This window comes from Equus asinus, chromosome 4, assembly GCF_041296235.1.
Source record: "Equus asinus isolate D_3611 breed Donkey chromosome 4, EquAss-T2T_v2, whole genome shotgun sequence".
Taxonomy (NCBI): domain Eukaryota; kingdom Metazoa; phylum Chordata; class Mammalia; order Perissodactyla; family Equidae; genus Equus; species Equus asinus.
Window position 1 is genome coordinate 67,511,032 of NC_091793.1, and position 20,848 is coordinate 67,531,879.

Genomic DNA, 20,848 nt, shown 5'->3' on the forward strand with positions numbered 1-20,848 from the left:
ACATCAATAAATAAAACTATCTCGTACAATTTCAGAACAACATCCCACGTTACACAGTTAATATACATCGTGGTCGTGGATCCAGACTCTTCACATACTGGCCCCACTGCCTGAGGGGCTTTGGTTAAGTCTGTTCTCCCACTTTCTCATCTGCTAAGTGGAGACAGTGGTGGGACCTGCCTCCAGGGAGACTGAGGATTAAGCATAGGAGGCACGTGAAACGCTGAGGAGGAGGCCTGACACAGTGTAAGCGCTCGGTAAATGGTCAACACTGTTAGTGCTGCTAGTAATAGTAATTGAAAGCACTCAACACATTCACCCTTTCAATAGTACGCATTGAGCTCTACCTGGATCACGACACCTTCCGCTGCAAACGGCTGACCTAGTAAACGAGGGACCGTTGGTTCATGTCCCTGGGAAATGCAGCAACGCATCCTATTGCGGTGCAGCTGCGTCCTGGCCAGAGGATGCCATCAGGCACCGTCCCTTTCCCTTTGCATAGATATAAATCTTCTCTTTCCTGCTGCGTGTCAGCCTGGTTCTCAAGCAAGATCTAGCCACGTGGGTCCACGATGGCCACCATCTCCAAGCCCAAGTCTTCTCTGTCCAAGTTACTCCAGCAAAAGTCTCGGGACTGCGTTCCCTTTGTCCCGGATTGGGTCGCATGCCCAGTCCTGAACCAGACTCTGTGACTCCGGTTGGTCAGGCCAGGGTCATGTGCCCACCTCTGGAGCAGGGGTTGGGGTTTTGAAATTCCAAAGGGGATTAGGACGGTGTATGCTAGGGAGGGGGTTGGACACTGGGAAAGCAGCACAACAGATGTCCACTATGGACGCCTCCATGCACCCACCACTGTTCTCCGAGCTTTACGTCCTCAAATCAGCCAGCCTTCAAAGCATCCCTGGGATGTATTAATCCCTATTTCACAGGCAAGGAAACTAAAGCTTTGAGTGCTTGAGTCACCCGTTCACGTTCCCACGGCAAATGTGGGGCAAGCGGGATTCAAACTCAAGTCTTACTTCCCAAAATGGACAAAAGTTCCTCGGTGGTGCTGGTGCCTCTGAGCTACTCCGCAGCCCCTGACAGAGTCTGGCTGTCCTGGCACAAAGTGGCTCATACACTGTCTGCTCATGGAAGGCTTTAGTGCATGCACGTGTGCACACACATTCAACTAAGGTTGATTCCAACTCAGGCCATAAAATCACGCCTCCTTCATGATTCCCGTTTGTGACTCCAATTTCCTACACGGAGTTAAGGAAGTACTGTGGCCCTGTCTCTCGCCTTCCCTTCAGAACCAAAGGACCCTTTGACGATCTCTGCTTCCCTTCACCATCCCCACCGCAGCCCACTTGGTCTAAAGGCAGATCCACGGAGCCCCTGAAGCGAGGCAGAGCACAAAGCGGGGATGAGAAATGGCAGGAGCAGCCGAGCACCAGGGGCGGGGGCCTTGAGGCTTCTGCAGCTTGTCTGTCCCAAGGGCATGGGCTGGGCTGACCGCACGACCTTGGCCCGGGTACTTGACCTCTCTGCCCCAGGCTTCTCTGGAGTGGGAAGATGGTGGCAACAGGAGCTGCCTCACGAGTGGCTCCAAGGATTAAATGTGCCAATACACGTGTGTGCTTACAACAGTGGCTGGTACGTGGGGAGCTCACAACAAACCAGCTATTCAGTGTCATCACACACAGGACCAGGGACAGAACAGAAAGGTGGCCTGGAAACACAACTGGAGAATCCCAAAGAAGGCTGGGCCTTACGGCTGGGCAGAGCCATCCCAGACTAAGGAATCCCACTCGGCCTCCAGGAGGAGAGATGGACTGCGGATGGCCTGCACACGGGGGCTCATGTGCGTGTGCACAGGCAGCCTCCGACTGGAGGTGTGTGCTCTCACAGCACTGCCCCCATCCTGGAGTGTCAGGGGAGCAGCCGGGGACAGCACCGGCTCTCAGAATCCAAACCCCAGCAGCTGACCTTTGTGAGGTAATAGACCCCAGTCCTGCAGATCCCAAAAGGCTGCTATTGGCCAGGTTCTACCTCCCACGTGGGGACTAGTCCGCTGCCCAGACTCTCCCCTGAGCCCAGGCCAGACGGCTTTTAATGGGGAACATGCTTCCATGTGACAACTACTGACTGGCTGGAAACACCACCTGGAGCCAGTAAATGCTCCTGAAGGGCTAGTGGTCCCTTGCTGTTATTTGTTGATTTAATATTTACTGAGTACCTACTAAGTGCCACTCACTAGCTCAGAGGCAGGAGACAGTGGTGAACAAGACACAAAAAAACCAGTCTAGAGGGGAAGACAGAAAATAAGCATATATGGATGTGTGTGTGTGTGTGTACACACATATATAAAGTGTATATGTAATATATGAAATTTTTATATATGCATATATTTATATATAATGTATATATGTACATAAACATATGTTTTATATGTATATTATTATTATATATAGATACATATACAGTCATGCACCGCATAACAACATTTCAGTCAACAACGGATCGCATAGACAGTGGTGGCCCCACAAGATTAGTACCATAGAGCCTAGGTGTGTGGTGTGCTAAACCATCTAGGTTTGTGTAAGTGCACTGTATATGTTCACACAACAATGAAATCACCTAATGACACTTTTCTCAGAATGTGTCCCCGTCGTTAAGCATGGCTGTATACCCACATTCAGATATTATATATCACCAAATAATAGAGAGCATCAGAGCAAAGTAAGGGCACAGAGAGAAGCAGAAAGGGGAGGTGGCCAATTTAGACACGGTGGTCAGATCACAGCTTTCTGAGGAAGAGACATCTGAACAAAAACCTGAATGGAAGGATCCAGCATGTACAGATCCCAGCTTCTTTTTCTCATGCCCTTCCTACGTGCATCACTCATTTGTAGGCAAAGATTTTGGCTGTCAGGCCTTCCTCGCCCCCAACCTCTGTACCTGACTCCCCTTCTCCAGGTCCACTTCACCCCTTTCCCCACCCCTCGGGCTCAGCCCCACCAACAGCTGGACCCTACAACTCCAGTTCGAAGAGCCGTGACCAGCCTCGGTGGGTGACCCCAGCTCCCCCGGCTCTGCGCCTCTGAGACCCTGCGTCCCAGTGCTGATAACTGGGCTCTCTGGGCAAGAGCGTTTGTTTTGGCCTCTAGTGGTCCCAAATCTCTTTAGTGCTGGAACTCCATCTTGCTTCTCTTATGTCCCTCATGCTGCCCACCTGTCATCCGGCCAGGATTCTGAACACGCCCCCCGCACCCGTGCTCTGGGCACCATGGGCCAGCCCTCCTGATGCTGCGGGTCATCCTGAGCCAGTACCCCTTAGCCCTGGGGCCTCTGCCCCACTCTGGCCTGCTGCCTCCAGCTCACTCCTCCCCAGCGGGTGAGAAATCCCTGGATCCCTGGAGATGTGCCCACCCAAAGCTTATTCTGGAACCCAAGAGCCTGGAACTCTCAGCACAAAGAGCCCCAAGACTGCCCCCAGGGCCTATGAGAAGCTCTTCCCAAGGCTGTCCCCGGTGTGCACACCCCTGGGCCATTCGGGGCAACGGATGGAGCATGAACATGTGGGCTGCGTGTCTGCACACTTGCAGGCAAGGCCCCTGGTGATGTTGCACGGAGCCTGGATGGGGGAGAAGGGAAAACAGGCCACAGGCTTCTGTCTACACTCATGCCCCAGACCCTGCAAATACTAGGGTCAGCCCTGTGCTGGACCACTTTCCCATATCTTGCCTGCTCTTCTCCAGTTCCTCCCCGACCACCACAGTGCAACAGGCTAATTCCAGGATCCCTCCTCCCACCCAAGGCTGAGCAGACCCACTGCTGGGATCTGACCATCTCCAGCTGTGCACAAGTGGGGCAACATCTCACATTGTTCCAGACTTCCAGCACTCCTCCGCAGAGTGGCCCAAGATTGGCCACCTGGTTTAATATTTGGGGGAGGGGTTGGCCAACATTTGAAAAGCCGCAGCTCAGGAGAGTTTAAGTTATCACGCATATGCCCATGATCTAAATGCATAAATCCTGACGCTGGTTCGGAGGTGCTTAGGTCCAGGTCTCAGTGTTAATAGCTTGCTCTCTTTACCATCTGAACTCTGCTATAAAGCAGCGCCATCTAAGAGAAAAATAATGTGTCACATATCTAATTTTAAATTTTCTAGTAGCCACTTTAAAAAAGTAAGAAGAAATAGGTGAAAATAATCATACTAATATATTTTACTTCGCTCACTACATCTCAAACATGATCATTTCAACATGTAATCAGTTTAAGAAATTATGATTTATTTTACATTCTTTTTTTATATAAAAGCTTCAAAATCCAGTGTATATTTTATACTTAGCTCATTTCAAGTGCTCAAGAGCCACGTGTGACCAGTGGCTGCCATACTGAGCAGCCTTATAGGACCACGTCACCTTTTCAGCAAAAGCTCCGTCAATAGCTGAGAGAGAAGAAACCAACATTTTTTAAGAAGTTCTCACATACCTGAAATTTTCTTGCCATTCCAGACTTCTTCATGGTCTTAAATCCTCACAGCACCCCAAGGAGGCACATGCTGTCCCCCATTTCACATGTGTGGAAACAGATGCTCAGAGAGCTTAAGTAGACTGCTCGAGGCCACACAGGTGGCAATGGCAAAGCCAGGATTCCCACCCCATACTGCCTGCCTCTCAAGTGCACGTTCTTTCCCTTCTCCACGTTCTCCCAAAATCAAACCTTAGCATCTGTCTTAGTCTAGAGCTAAGGCTAGGGCTAGGACTGCCATAACAAGATACCACAGACAGGAGGGCTCATAACCAGCAGAAATTTATTACTCTGCAGGCTGGAAGGGCACCAGCATGGTCAGGTTCCGGCGAGAGCCCTCTTCTTGACTGGCAGATGGCCACCTTCTGGCTGTGCACTCACACAGAGGAGAAAGATCGCTGTCTCTCTCTTCCTACAAGGACACTAATCCTATTGCATCAGAGCCCCACCATATGACCTCATTTAACCTTAATTACTCCCCTAAAGGCCCCATCTGCAAATACAGTCCCACCGGGGGTTAGGGCTTCAACGTACAAATTTGGGGGGACACAAACATTCGGTTCATAACAACATCTAATACCAATTCTCCCACCAAAATATCACATTCTGACCTCACCCAGATCCCACAACACTCAGATGCTACCTCCCCCCACCTCCAATCAATCCAAGGCTGCAATCACAACTTCCACAGCAGGAAGCTCTGGAAGTCCACCTGCCTGAGCACACAGCTAATGAACTATTGATGTCTACGGACACTCCTGACTTCTGACCACTGGCTCCCCTTGACCTCTAGCTCCTAGGGCTCCCACACACCTGGCTGTCTTCCTGACTTCTGACCCTGGCTGCAGCCTGACTATTGGCCTTTGAGTACCATCCTCATGCTTGGCTCAGATCTTTGGCTCCCTGTTGGACCCCAGCCCTGCTGCCTGTGCCATTTGCCCACCTCCCAATCACCTGCAGTCTCAGTGAGACAGCTTGTCCAGCTGAGCCTTCCCATCGTGTCTCCTCACAGAGATGCCACTCCACTGTCCTGCTCTAACACCTGCCACAGGTGTCCCTGTGTCATAGCATCTGCACAGCCTCACCAAGAGGCTGGGGGCCAGGCTGGTTCCCAGACTGAAGGGGTGGGCAAGCTCTGCACCACGTTTATAAATGGAACATTCCTGCCTTTAATTATCATCAGAGACTGTTTATGGAAAACCCACACTGAGCCAAGTGGGTTGACTGAAGGTTTCCAGCTCTCATCTCAGGACTAGTACATAACCATCATCTACAAGGAGGGAAATAAACATGCAAAGGGGCAGCTTAAGAGCATTGCCTCCAGCGCCTTGACCCAGGAGATGAAGCCATGCCCACTGAGGGCACCAGCATCCCTAAGTCATAAGCTAAAAAGAACCAAGAAAAAGAAAGCGAGAGGATGATAGTGACAAGAAGCAAAGAAAAGAGAAAGAAAATGGAGAGTAAAACAAATTCATGGCAAGGCGTGCTGGGCTCTATGCTGGTTCACTGCGTGGGAACCCCAGCCTCCGTACAAATGGAGACAAATTTTCAGCACGTCAAAGTTTTTACTTAGGAATCAACCAATTCCATAAACAAAGCAGTAGATTTAGCCATCAGCCTGCAGTTGATCAACCAGTTAGATGCCGATGCTCAAGAGACTTTCATAGCAGCCAACATTTATTTAACTTGATGCAGTCAGTTCCTGCGCTGAGGGCATTATGCATATTATCTCTTTGAATCCTCACAAAAACCTTAGGAGATAGGAGCTGTGATTATTTCCCATTTTACATATGAGGAAACATCTTTTTATCTACTTCCTTGTCATGAGGAAATATCTTGCCATGTTCACCCAGCTATGAAGTGACAGAGTCAATGCAAAAACTCATTCTTCCTGACTCCAAAGGCCAGCTGTTAACACTTACATTTATTTCTAAATCAGGATCCAGGGAATATTATCATTCAACAGAAAACGCATAAGGGTGGGGAGGGAAGATTTAAATGTGTACAAAGGAAGTGGCCACAAGCAACATGGAAAGGCACAGGCGGATTTGGCACGTTCCTAGATGAAATTCTGGTTTCTTTTCCTAAGCAGTCAAGTTCAAAATTCAAATTCCTAGCACCTTCTTTGACCGTGAAAATGTTCACTCTCTCCAGAACCAGAAGAAATTCGTTCTGAAATGACATTGCACAAGCATTATTTCCTTCAACTCAAGAGGATGTTAATGGTGCTCATTCAGAACATTGTCTTTTTGAAGTAGCCAACCTAATTGTGAAAATTAAGGTTTTTTCAGATTTGTGCCCTTATATAGTCATCATGGGAAATAGAGAAATGTTTGTTGGCAAAAATCTGTGGGCCAAGCCTTTCTAGATATGCTTTTTATGTCCTTCGTGGGTGGGGCTCCAACACTCTTGGTCTGTCAACTTGCAGGAGCTGCAAATCCTGTGAGGAGTAAGTTCAGGGTGGCCACGCACGTTCTGTGAACGTGTCTTTGTGCCGGCAGTAAAATAGAGCTAACTGATCATGCAGCTATGGAATCCTGGTCCCCGGAAGGTCATAAATGTCTGAGGCTACTCAGACAGAATTCCAAATGAGGATCCAGAGCTGCATTGTCCAACAGGATCACTATCGCCACGTGTCTACCGAGTGCTCACCATGTGGCTAGTCCAAATGGAGAGGTAGGTACTCTCCTTGTAAAATACACACCAGATTTCTCAGACTAAGGATGGAAAATGAAATACCTCATTAATAATTTTTTTAGTCATTACTCGATAGGTTAAATAAAGTATATTAGAATTAATTTTACTTGCTTCTCTTTACTTTCTTAATGTAGCCACTAGAAAATTTAAAATCACAAATGTGGCTCACATTCTATTTCTATTGGACAGCCCTGCTCTGGCCTCAAACCTCCGAAGGGATCCTGGGGCTTATCAACACCTCAAGAAATCGATGTGCGATTCCCACCTCTTCTGCAAATAGTGCTGTTTGGTTGAACACGCGAAGCCCCACCTCTACCCCAATCCTGCCTCTTCCGACTTCTCTAAGCCTCGTCCTTCCTAACGCAGAGGATGCCGATGCTGGGGGCTTCTCCAACAGGCACTGTGGCTCTAAGCAGCTGACAGCCTAACAAAGGGCTGGCAGCACATTCGTGGCAGAAGCACGGGTTTTGGAGATAAACAGACTCCTGTTTGAATCCTCAATTTCCAGCTAATGATACGTGTGAATTTGGAAAAGATATCTGTGTGTTTCTAAAATTCTTCCACAGGAAAGTGAAAATATATACTGTATGGAGGCAGAGGAGAGTTCCAGCTCAGCAGGTCTTCTCTTGACGTTTGCGGGCAGGAAGGAGATCAAACGGAGGCCGGCGTGTTACATGTGGCCTTCAACTTCAGAATCTGGAGGGGACACAACTCAGTCCATAACACCTACATCCCAATGTTTAAAAGATACAAATCAAGCTAACAAACTGCTTGATAGAATATGTTCTATCCTCCTATCTTGACAAATGCACCTTTTCTGTAACAAAATTAAAAATTATGTGTAATCCTATGGGCTTTATAGTACTAAATGTTCACAAAATAGCAAAGACAACAGAATGCAATCATTATGCCTTCCTCGGTATCCTACCAATGAGTGGGTAATGTTTGGATGAGGAATAATAAAAAAAATGAATTAATAAATCATTATGTTTATTCCATAAAATGTATCGGTCTTCACTTCACTTCATTAAAATCATTGTAAGTTTATACATAATTTGTGTTCTATTGTCAGTAACGATAGGAAGAATTAAAAAACAAAATAGAATTGCATTCAATATGGACAAAATTTGAATTTATTTACTTCAAAAGTATCAATAAAAATTAAAATTACTGTTCCTAAATTTTCCAGTTATTTTTTCTTAAATTAGGCAAAATTATCTATAAAATTGACAGTGTAAATTCATAATTAATGAATATCAACTTTTAAAATCAAATGTAGGTGAATAAATCTTTTTTGAAAATTTAATGAAATCTTTTACGTTATCTAAAAAGAAAATTATTTATGATTCTGGCATTCACTGTCTACCTAAATGCCAATGTAAAGAATAGATCTGGTGTTTTGCAGTGTTTTCCAGACCCGCACACATACAATATTGTAAAGTGTCCCTCAGCCCTCACGTGCGATGTTTGTGCACACTGGCCTGCTTGGCGAGTACTTCTAATTGGAACATGAAAAGAAGAAAGTAAATGGATGTTGGCACTAGTGGAAAATGTCACTTCATTTTGCAAGACTCTCCTGTGTTCACGTGTTCTGAGAGAGGGAATTTGACAATTTAATGAGTCTGTCTTCAAGGAAAACTTTGTCAACTTAATTAGCTTATCTTTTCCTCGACCTCAGTACCTCTGCAGCTCACATCCTCCTTGTCTCCCAAAGCAGGTTCATCTCCAAAGTCTGCAGTGGCCCAGCCCGCAAACCTTTGTTATCTTCCAACACAGTCGTCTGTTATGTTGAGGACGTGAGGTCAGAGTTGTGAAGAACTGTTTCCCTGGGGCCTGAATGGTGTTTGTCACGAGAGTGGATGTTTAAGGATAGAAGTCGCTGTATGCTGGTACTGAGTTCCAAGAGACAGAGCACATCGTGTGCTACCCAAATAAACTTACTTTCTGCGTCTGTGAAACGCAAGCCCCACTAAAGCACAGGGCCCAGGCAGGGTTACTCTCGCCAGTGTCTTAGGGAGGCAACAGGACACAGTGAATCACCCTTGATCTGAGTTCATTCACGGAACTCCGCCATTTTTTACAGTGTCCACTGGATGCAACAGGCTGCTTGTCACACGCCACCAGGCTGCATCTTCCTCTACTAAACTCTGAATTCCAGATAGCCAATGGCACGGTCTGACTTTCCCACCACTGTATCCCCAGCATCTTGCACAGACATTGGGCACAAATTTTGAGCTAATTACTCAACTAATTAATTGTTAGTAAACTCTCTGAGATTCTCATTTTTCTCATCTGTGAAATAAGGACAATGATGCCTTACTTTATTAAGATTGTCTTGAGAATTACATGTGATAATATTTGTAGACCCTCAGAATACCCTTTGACACATAATAAGTGCTCTATTAATATTTGATGAATTAATTATAATAAGTAACATTAGTGAGCTCTCTAGAGGCCTGTTTTCTCATTTACAAAATGGAAGAAGTGATAGCTGTGTCATTAAGACTATTTTGAGAATTAAATAAGATAACATATCTGGCACATAGGAAGGATTGAATAATTAGTGGTAGCAATGTTGATTACGAGGTGGTGCTGACAACGGTGACAAAAACTCCAAGCTTAATGCCAAACACATCTCATTTCATCCACTTCATGACACGGTGAAGCACCTACAAAGGGCATAACAAAAAAACGAGAGCCACAAGTCAAAGCTCCGCCCTCAACACTCTTCAGACCATGATATTTAAAATAACTATCATTGTTGTCCTCATAATTGTTAGAGCCACAAAATATTTATTTAACATTCACTAATGCAGGAGAATAGGCACAGAGAAGCAAGACTCCAGATTCTTTTCCATGAAGGCATATATTGTCCCATTGAGAAGATGGCTTTAAAATACAATAAATAATTTTTTAAATTACATAAGACAGTGCATAGCACTATTAAGCCAAATGCTAAATTTTATAGTGCCGACTACCTGTAACGGGCCCACAGAAGACAAGGTGATCAGTAGGGCTGGAGCAGACAGAGGGTTTGTAATTAATGACAGAAGAAAGGAAAAAGAAAGAGGAGGGAAGGAGAGAGGAAAAAGGACAGAAGGGAGGGTGGGATAGGAAAGAAGGAAGAAGGTACCAGAGCTGGGTGGACAAAGGTGAATAGGGAAGTTAGAGTTCAGGGGTCAATTTCAATATTAGGGAGAATGGAAGCTAATATTGTAAGATCAACATTCACCTTCTCATTAGTTCTAGCTACTCGTTTTTTAAATTTATGGCTGAGTCCCTGTCCTTCTGATGGGAAATGGTGCTGGTGTGAGGAAGCAGATGGTCCTCATGTATCAGAAATAATCACTGCCACAATCTTGGGTCCATATGGGAACTTCAGTTAACACAAACTTTGACATTCCCTCTTGTTGTTCTTTTTTCCCCGATTATTACCGACTTTGTTCACTGCAGCTCCTGGTGTTAGAAGTACCGTCAGTTAGCATTCTAATCATTATTCACCATTAATTCCTCCAGCAGTCTATCGCCACAGCAGTTACTCACCATCTGGCACATCCTTCCACTTTTGCATGTTCCTTACATATGGCAGTTACTCAAGTTAATGTGGCCATTTAGATGGCCAGGTTTTCACTCATTTCCAAAACACAGTTAGAGGGATATTTTGTCAATATTAATTCAAGGCATTTTGACCCCACCTCCTCATTTTCCATTTGCAACCTCCCATTTCCCAGACTGTGGCTCATTGCTCCAGGGCTGAAGGTGGCCAGGCCACGACCTCTTTAACAAGACAATAAGGGTAAAAGTCAGGCATTACCGGAAAGAGAAGGGATTTGCTAAATTTCTTCAGAATCTGTTCTATAAGTCAGAGTCTAGGCCTGAGAGACTTCAGACTCCAGCACTTTTCTGCAAGGAAAAGAGATCCAATCGGAAAAGGCAGGGAATGCCACCCCATCCGGCCCAGCCAGGGAATTGAGGCAAAAGGAGGCCACCAGGTGGGAGCCAAAGGAGAGTGGGTGTTAGATGAAGGGCAGGGACTCCCAAGGTTGGAGGACCCTGCCCACTCATCGTGAGGGCCTCTTGGAAGGAGCCACCTCAAATGCCCTTCCAAGAGTCCCACTTCCTCTTTCACCCCAGGGTTCCAGATGCCACCTTGGAGAGGAGGTGGGGGGAAGAGATGTGGGGATTAAAAGACTAAGCGTTTTTTCCTAAAAGATCTGAATATATTAATGAGGTCAGACTGTTTAAACCTTTAAGGACTTGCAAGTTAATATAGAGAAAAACTAGATTTATAGACAATATAAAGAAACTATACTTTACACATCTGAGTAAATTTACAATCTACAACATACTTCTGTCAATTCAGATTTTCCTAATGTTGAATCCACAAGAATTTAGGTATACAAAATTGATGCCTCCATCTAGGGACAAGACAACTTACTGTGCTTATCTTACAGAGTAAATCAAATTATGGGAGAAATATTTACCTACTTAAGAGAATAAAACTATTAAACATCTCAGAAGCACAATTTGCCTACAAAGAATGTAATTTCAGCTAAAGAAGCAGTGTGTGATGCTCAGGCTAGTGTTTGATATGCTAATTATGTCAGTCATCCAATATGAATTTATTATTAATGTCAGCTAACATTTGCTGAGCCTTCATTATGGGACAGACAATGTGCTAAGCACTTACATTAACTCCAGCCCCTGGAGGGACGCTGTGATCCCCCTTTGTAATGAAGGATCAAGACTGCAGGAAGTATCTGTTATATTTATTGAACTTAGTGTGCAAAATTTTTATAATTTATAGGGATGTTGCTGGTAAAACAGTCAAATCCATGTAATAACAAAGGATATATTATAACAGAAGCCAACGGTATGAGGGTCTTTTATTTGGGGAATAAAATTACCAGAGGAATAATTTCTAAAAAATTTGTTTTAAGAGCGTTTCTCCATCACTGAAATGCAGCTGCCTCTGCCGTAGAGAGACATGGGCTCTTGAACCATCCACAGAAACATTTTGGTTTTGCCAAAAATCTGTATGTAATAGGCCAGGGTTACAGCTGTTACTGCTCACTTTTCTCGGCTAGTTTTTGAGTTCCGAACGTAGGAAAATCCCTCAGTAAAAAGATCCATTTTTGTTCATTGCAAAATCTTGGTTGAAACCTTCCAAGAGACTGCCCGCAGGGGGTCCCACCCCCACTGCCCCTCCGCCTGCCCACAGGAAGCAAGCTGCACAGCCGGAAGCAGGGGAGGGAGTTCCACCAGGTTCTGCACAGTCCGGAGAGATGACTGGAACTTGGGCTGTGACCAGGCAAGTCTGGCTAGAGTCCCTGATTCATCACCTACTAGCTACATGATCTCCGGGCTTCAGGTGCCTTAGCCATTAAAATGGATGGATGTAGTAAGGATATCCGACTCGTAGGTTTGTCGTGCTGATTATATGACCAAGGGTATGTGAAGTCCTTAAATTGTGCCTGGCACCTGCTGAACACTCAGTGAATATTAACTGGTCACTATTTTTACTGTTAATAATTACTTTTCAAGTAAAAAACAGTTGCTACACCAAAGACTTTCCTCAAGACAGGTCATGCGGGAATAACCCTGATAGAGCAAACTTCTCCTTGACTTTCACACCAAGAGACGAAATAGTAAGATCTTTTTCAAGCCCTTTGTTGACGGGCAGTGGATCAACTTGTTCAGGTCTGTTCTAGAGACAGGCCAGTTTAAAACGGATCCCAGTAATTTAAGGAGAAATTCAATATTGTGTCTCACCGCAGTAAACAGACAAGACAACTCCATTTCTAAGGAAAATTTGAAAACATTTCTGGGGAGTCTTCTGGCCCAGCTCCTTCTCTGTGTAAGAACTGAGCTAGTGGAGGGTTCAGCCATCAAGAAATCATACAAACTCCACTGTTGATTTTAGACCTTTTTTTGTTCAAGATTAACGTGTCTTTTATAAGAAATTTTTTTTAAGGAGTTACAAATATTTTTAAAAGAGCATTCATAATCCCAGGGGGACAATTTTTGACGTTTGAGAGTATGAGCTAATCTTCATGCTACCTTCACATTTTTCTGCTCCTTTTTATACTAAAACTCCTTGACAAACGGCAGTACTCACGGCCTCTAGACTCCTCAGTGGTCAGTCTGCAGTCAGCACGCCCATCAGGCGTCCACCACCGCCTCCACCCAGAGAGCTCTTGTCGAGACCTCCCATGACCTCCATGTGGCTGCCAGTTCTCAGCCTTCTGCTTAACCACGCTTTCCACGGCATTTGACTCGGTTTCCCTCTCCTGCCCCCTGAAAGCACCTTCTTCGCTCCACCTCCAGGACACCAGCCGTTCCAGTCTCTCCTACCTCCCTGGTCTGTTCTCAGTTTCCTCTGCAGTTTCTCCTCTTCTCCCAACCTCTCAAAGCACCCGGAGCTCAGGCCTCTGTCCTCTTCTCTTCCCTCAGGCTCCTGCTCCAGACTTGGCTTTACACAGCACCTCCACGCTCACTCCCCAGGTTACAGCCCCAGCCCTGACCTCTCCCCTGGGTTCCACACTCACCTCTGCAACTCTCACGAAACGTCTCGACGTGGTTATGTCGTGGACATCTCAAACTCACTGTCTGGTGCTGAGCCCTGGTCTTCCCCAACGCCACTCTCCCAGTTTGCTCAGTCAAAAACCTTGGAGTCGTCCTTGACGCACCATTCTCTCTCACTCTCCCATTCCATCTGTCAAAAGCAAACCCTATCATTTATTGATCCAAAATACATCCAAAATCCTCCCATTTCTCACCTCTGCCACTATCGCCCGGGTCCGATGCACCCTCCTCTCTCATCTGCGCAGTTGCGGTCACCTCCTACGTTGTTCTCTGTTGAGCATGGCTGCCCAGTGGAAACAGGATGTGAGCCACGTGTGTAATTTTAAATTTTCTAGGAGCCACATTCAAAATGGAAAAACAAACAGCTAAGGTAGTTTTAACACTGTATTTATTTAATTCATTATATCTAAAATATTATCATTTCAACAGGTAATCAATACAGACATTATTAATAAGTTTTTTACATTTTTTTTCATACTAAGTCTTCAAAACCCGGCATATATTTTACGCTTACAGCACTCTCAGTTTGGACAGGCCACAGTTCCAGGCCTCACTGGCCACAAGCGGCTAGTGGCTACCATATTGGACAATGCAGCTATAGAATATTCTAAACACAGCTTTCAGAAAATGTAAGTAATTATATCGTCACCCAACTTAAAACCCTGCAGTGGAGCCCATTTCCCTAAGATCAATAATCCAAATTCCGAATGATGGCTCCAGGGATCTCTGTGACCTGCACTGCCCTCGCCTCCATGGCGTCACCTCTCCCTCTGCCCGGCTCCAGCCACACCTGGCTCCTCACTGGTCCTTGCCTGTGCCAGGTCCACACCACCGCAGGGTCCCTGCACCGTGTTCTCCCTGCTGGGGACAGCTCCTGACATCCCATGGCTCACTCCTTCACCCCCTTCAGTCTTGACTCAAACGTCACCTTCTCAGTGAGGCCCGTCCAGACCACTCTTTTTAAAACTGAAACCCCCCACTCACCCCACACACACCCTTGGCATTCTCCGTCTTCCTTAGACGGATCTACTTTCTTTTCGTCACATTTTTAACCTTCCAACAGACCATAAAATGGGCTCTCACATGGAAATGTGAGCTCTGTGGTGAGTCAGGGGGTTGTCTTTTCTGTTCACCAGGGTATTCCCAGGGCCTAGAGCCCTGCCTGGGCCTCACGGCAAACACGCAACAGAGACTTGTTGAATTGAATTATATTTTTGTTTATTTAATACAGCATGAAGATTGTTCCTCCGCCATTAAATATTCATCTTTATCATCATTTTAATGACAGTGGTGTGTCACCCATGGCTGTAGTACATTTTTATTTAACCAGCCTCATTGTGAAAATTAAGGTGTTTCCAGTTAGTCGCCATTATGAAGCCATCATTGGGATACAGGTAAATGTTTGTTGGCAAATCTGCTGATGTCTGGATCAAAAGAAAGGTAAATTTGGTGGTCTTTTGATACACATTGATATACAATTTTTCTGTCTTGGATTTCCCTTTATAAGCAAAATTTAACAAACCCAAAACTGTAGGTACAATTTCATGTGCAACTGGGATTTTCTCCTTTGAATAAATGCCTAGAAGTGAAATATCTGGGTCAAGGTGTATGTTTTGTTATCACTTTAGAACATATGGACTGTACTCTTTTTTGGGGGGGGGGAGGAAGTTTGGCCCTGAGCAAACATCTACCACCAATATTCCTCTTTTTGCTGAGGAAGACTGGCCCTGAACTAACATCCGTGCCCACCTTCCTCTACTTTATATGTGGACTGTCGGCCATAGCATGGCTTGCCAAGCAGTGCACAGGTCCATGCCTGGGATCCAAACCGACGAACCCGGGGGCCACCGAAGCGGAACGTGCAAACTTAACCACTGCACAGGCTGGCCCCTGGACTATACTTTTCTTAATTGTTGTCTGTCTTTAGCTAGATCAGTGGGCTGCACATCTTAACCCCCTCCATAGTCTTTAATACATATGTACACATTCTCAACCCCACTCACATCTACTAAATTAGGATATCCGTGAGCAGGGTCCAGGCATCTGTGTTTTCAGTTGCTCAGGTGGTTTGAGATGCACCTGGGGATGAGCACCACTGGCGGAGGGGCCGAGCACTCTGGCTTTGGGAGGTAGCGCTGCCAGGAGGGCTCCATCCTCCGATCAGGGATTCCCCTCAGCCTCACAGGGTTCCCGATCACATCTGAATGCAAAACTGTCAACACCACCCAGAGAACAGCCTTTAGGTCAGAGGGGCCAAGACAGGACAAGCTAACAGAGTCAGCTAGCACAGGGATGCTGTCAACTCCCAAAGGAGTCACGGAAGGACCTGTCCATGAAGCGGAACTGTGCTTATCAGACCCACGGCAACGACGGGAACATCACCTCGGCAGTCTCAGTGGACTCTTAAAACGGGAAATTGGGGAAGAGGATTTTGAACGTTTTAACGCCTAGGCTGGGTGATTTTAAGGCAAGTGCTACAAAGTGGAGAACTCACTGGGATTGGGCAGACTGTTGATATAATAACTGTAGATTGGTGGGCACAGTGAGGGAGCGTCTGGAAGCACGCATTGATGAGAAAACTGTTCTTCCGGTTGGTTCACAATCTTATCTTCCGGGAACAGGTATTTCCTGGAGTAAGAGGCTAAGCTATTTTGTCTAGTCCCAGGACTGTTAAGTACAAAATCAGGAAGGTATACTTTTGCCCAGAATTATTTAGCACAAGGACCGGAAAGTATGTTGTTTCCTATATTGTTTAACATGATAAGGCTGGTTTCAGCTCTCAGGGAGAAGTCACCACCCCGTCTCCTTGCTTGGGGCTTATAAAACACAAATTACTGAATCTTTATTAGAGTAAAATGGATGTCCTTATCTTTAAGCAAAGTCTACTTTAAGGCTCATGATTACGGGGGTCAGGGTGGCTGGGTGGGGCCTGACACCACCCTTTGGGATGTGGGGTGTGTACGGGTTATGTGTGTGTGCGTGTGTGTGCAAGCAGATGTCTGTGTGTGTGCATTCCCGTTCACCCCTCCAAGCCAAGGACAGCATCCCTACCCTGAGCTCCACAGAGCCCTGAGTGTACGTTTCTGACATGGCGCTTATCAAAAGGTGCTGGAACCACCCATCCACTTGTCCGGAGTGTCCCCTGCACGGGAAGCGCCTGGCGGCGCGGGCTGGCTCCCTCTCCCCTCTGCCTCTGCAGTTCTCCTCCCAGGGTCTAGCGGAGAGGATTCAATACATGGTTTTTACAACCAGACCTCTTAGATCTTGGGGCAGTTCTCCAATGGCAAGGAAGAGAAGACTCTTTCAGAAAGGGCCCTTCTTGAGGACAACAGTCAAAGGCAGAGAACCCACTTTCCAGCCAGGTCCTGCTTTGCCCACAGGGAGGAGAAGAGCCATCCTCAGGGCAGGCTTTAGCCACCCACCCAGGCTCTGCCAGCCTGTGGCAAAACACGTGGCCCGACAGCTTTGAGGGGAAGGGACTGAGAGGTGGCTGACGGACTCTTACATTGCCCATTTATAGCTCTTGCTCATTCTACGTACAAGGAGGGCTTTGATCGGCCCTCCGGTGGTCTTGGTTTTTCAGGCCGTCCTTTTAGAGTGTATAACTGAAGACATTACAAGGAGGGTGGAGTTTAACCCAATCAGTTACACAGAGCTCCACCTCCCAAGCACACAGCTTCCATCACAGGCCATGGGAGGGGAACAGAGGCTGCCCTCCCTCTGCACTCACCAGACACTAGTTTCCTACTGACATCAAGTCAGCGTGGTCCACGCTGGGGGAGGAGGAAGGTGGATCCTGGAGAACCCGCTTCTCTAAAAGTCATCAAAGAGAAAACAGACACCCAGCTATCGGGAAAGCTTGGGTGTGGTCACGAGAATGAACGCAAGTCCTGGACTTCTGTGATTATGAATGCCAATTATAGACGCCTTTGTGAAGAAGACACTTAACTCCTCTTTGCCTCAGTTTCCCCATCTACTAAGTACTTCACAGCATTGCTGTGAGGATTAAATCATACACTTAAAAAACTTACAACAGCGCCCAGCACAGAGTGAGCACTGTACAGGGTTAGCTGTGGGAGTTTCCTAACACCCTCTGTGCGTCTTTCTCCTCATCTTCATCATTTTTCAATCTACATGTCTGCATTTCAATGGGCATGACGTGGAGGGAGGTGAAAAAAAATCTTAGTCTTTTTGTATATAAAGCACAAATATACATACAGTACATAAACAGATATACAGTATACAAGTGGTATTAAAATACTGTGGGGAAGAAAAATTCAAAAAAAAAGTCTTTGGGGGGCAATAACAAAGAACAGGTTGGGAAGCACTGCCCGGGACTCCGAGACCCGAGGGCAGAGCTGCGCACTCCGGGAAGGCCGGCCCCTGGCAGACCGCCTGCAGGAAGCACGGAGTCCACAAACAAACTCACTTCTTAGGTGAGTCCTTAAAAATCCCCACTTTCCCCTCAGGACACACGAGACATTTCTATGCCTATAGTCTCAGGATTCCACCATAAACTGCCAGGAGCAGGAAGGAAGAAACGAAGGGCAACTCCTCGAGAAGCAGTTTATCAGCAACTGGTGTCTGTGAGCTTCAGGGACTCAAGCCCACAGTCACCGGCCCGGCCTCCCACCCGATCTTCTGATGCACAGGACTGGGAGGCCTGTCCATGCCAGTTCTTGGGAAAATGCTAGCCAGGCACAGGGGGTCTGCAGGGCCGCCACCTCTCTTTCAGCCCCCAGAAGTTCCCTAGGGGCTCAGGCCCCCTCTCAGCAAACCCCCAACCCAATCTGCCTGAGTCCACCATCCTGAGGGTTATGGATCCGATGAGTCAACTGAAATACACATAGAGGTGGCTGGTACTGTTTAATGATTCTGCATCCTAAATTCGAACAGAAGACAACAGCTGCACCCTTAGGTGGGGTGCAGAATGGCAGGATTTGGGGCATCTACGAATGGGGTTTTGTTTGGGGTTTTGGTTGGTGCTCTTTTTATAATGTTTTGTTGTTTTGAAAGGTTTTTTTCCAATAAAAGACATGCCTTTCTTAGCGCCTTAAATCACACCATGCAGCTGAGTTACTGAGCTGCCTACGTAGAGACCTGGCCTAAGTAACACCACTCGGTTAGAAAAGTGCTAAAATCAAAACAGAACATCCCAGAACAGAGCCTGGTATGGCTCTGGTATTAATCACTCAACAGATGTTTATACACTATACATTTTTCTTAAATCTTGGGTATCACTTACCTTTAATTTTACAGTAGGAACACAAGTGGAGAGAAGTCCTATGACCTTCCAAAGTCACTCACCAGAGCGAGCTCCCTGCTTCCATGAGGCATCAGGAACGGGGATTCACCGCGACTCCCCTGCCTGGGCCTGTGTTAAATGCCAGTGGGAGCCCCCAGTTGGGGCCCACACACGTGGAAGCAGTACCATCCATCACAGCCTCTCTGCGAGCTGGGTCCCAACCTGTCCGTAGCTCAGTGGAGATGAAACACCCCAGAAACCGCATCAGTAATGCCGGGGGGCGGGGGGGCGGGGGCCAGGAGCCCTGGACACAGGAGCTCTTCCCAGCTGAACCCTGGGAGGAGGCGGTGAGACGTGCAGCTGTAATTACAGAGAGCAGGCTTCTTTATTTACACCTTCTCTTCATTCACGCCTTTAATGAGCTCCTGCTAATGGCACATGTGAATTGAGAGGCCTTAACTGCGCTTTCTATGCCATGTGTTCTCATGAGCTGGTTACAAGGAACTGCTCGTTGCTGATTGCAGCGAACTGCGTGCTCATTACGCTGAACAGGTGTCTCACCAATAATAATGATCATTACAATCTCCTACAGACAGGACAAGAGGACGAAGTGTAAAGACAATAGAAGGATGGCTCCTTGCCCTGCTAGTAACAACCGGAGGTGCTGTGCTGCCCCGCCATCCGAAACGCTGCTCCCTCAGCCCATGCAAATAGCTTCCTCACTCCTTCAACCTTCCTTTCCCTACGTTCCAGATGCTGTGCTAGCCAAAAGTTCCAGCACTTCCACGTCCTCAAGAGGCACAGCTGGAAGAAAACCACCACTGTCCATCCTTCCTCCAGTGGGCTAGGCACTGTGCTGGCTTCTCTCCGTAAGCTCTTGCATCTGGTCCTTCCCACAACATTAGGAGGTGGGATCATTACCCCCATTTTACAGATAAGAAACTGAGGCTGTTGGTCCAGTGCAATGATTCTCAAACTTTAGGTCATCAGAATCACCCGGAGGGCTTGTTGAAACATAGAGTGCTGGGCCAACCCCCAGAGTTCCTAATTCAGTGGGTCTGAGATCTGGGGTGGGACTAAGAACTTGCATTTCACACCAGGTCCCAGATGAGGCTGATGTTGCTGTCCCGGTTCAGTTTTGAGAACCCCTGGAATAGTGGAAAATGCATGAACTGAGGTCTGACATAGAAATAGGTTCAAATATAAACCCTACTTATGACCCTCAGTATGATAATTGACAGGTCACTAAATCTGTCTGAACCTCGACTATAAAATAGAGACAATGGCGTCTACTCTGCAGTGATGCTCAGAGGATTAGCAACAATGTGTGTAAAGGGCCAAACTAAGACCCACATAGCAGGCACACAGTCGGGTATTACCACTGTCGGAGAGGCCGGGCATCTTGCTGCATGGCCAGAATCATAACCCAAGTCTTTCTCCCAAGCTTGCTTCTTTGCCTCTTGATGCCTTCCTGAATTCTCTTCTCTCCTCATCTCCCATTCCTGAAGTCCTGAGGCACTTAAGAACATACATAGTCCCGCCTTACCCACAGTTTTGCTTTCCACGGTTTCAGTCAACTGCGGTCCAAAAATATTAAACTGAAAATTCCAAAATAAACATTCTTAAGTTTTCAATTGCACACCATTCTGGGTAGTGAGATGAAATCTTGCACCATCCTGTTCCATCCAACCCAGGAGATGAATCTTCCCTTTGTCCGGCGTATCCACACTGTATACACTACCCGCCTGTGAGTCACTCAGTAGCCGTCACAGTTATCAGATCGACTGCTGCAGTATCACAGTGCT

General features: G+C 46.6%; 1 long non-coding RNA gene across 1 annotated transcript in view; it reads right to left on the reverse strand.

Annotated features, from left to right (window-relative positions):
• Positions 1–8,316: 8,316 nt before the first annotated feature.
• Positions 8,317–20,848, reverse strand: part of LOC123285059 (uncharacterized) — a 36,337-nt gene continuing 23,805 nt past the window's right edge. Inside the window, exons 2-3 of the long non-coding RNA XR_011503071.1 lie at positions 13,762–13,928; positions 8,317–9,882 (exon numbers count right to left, since the gene is read on the reverse strand). This is a non-coding gene — a long non-coding RNA (uncharacterized lncRNA). The remainder of the gene's footprint in view (positions 9,883–13,761; positions 13,929–20,848) is intronic.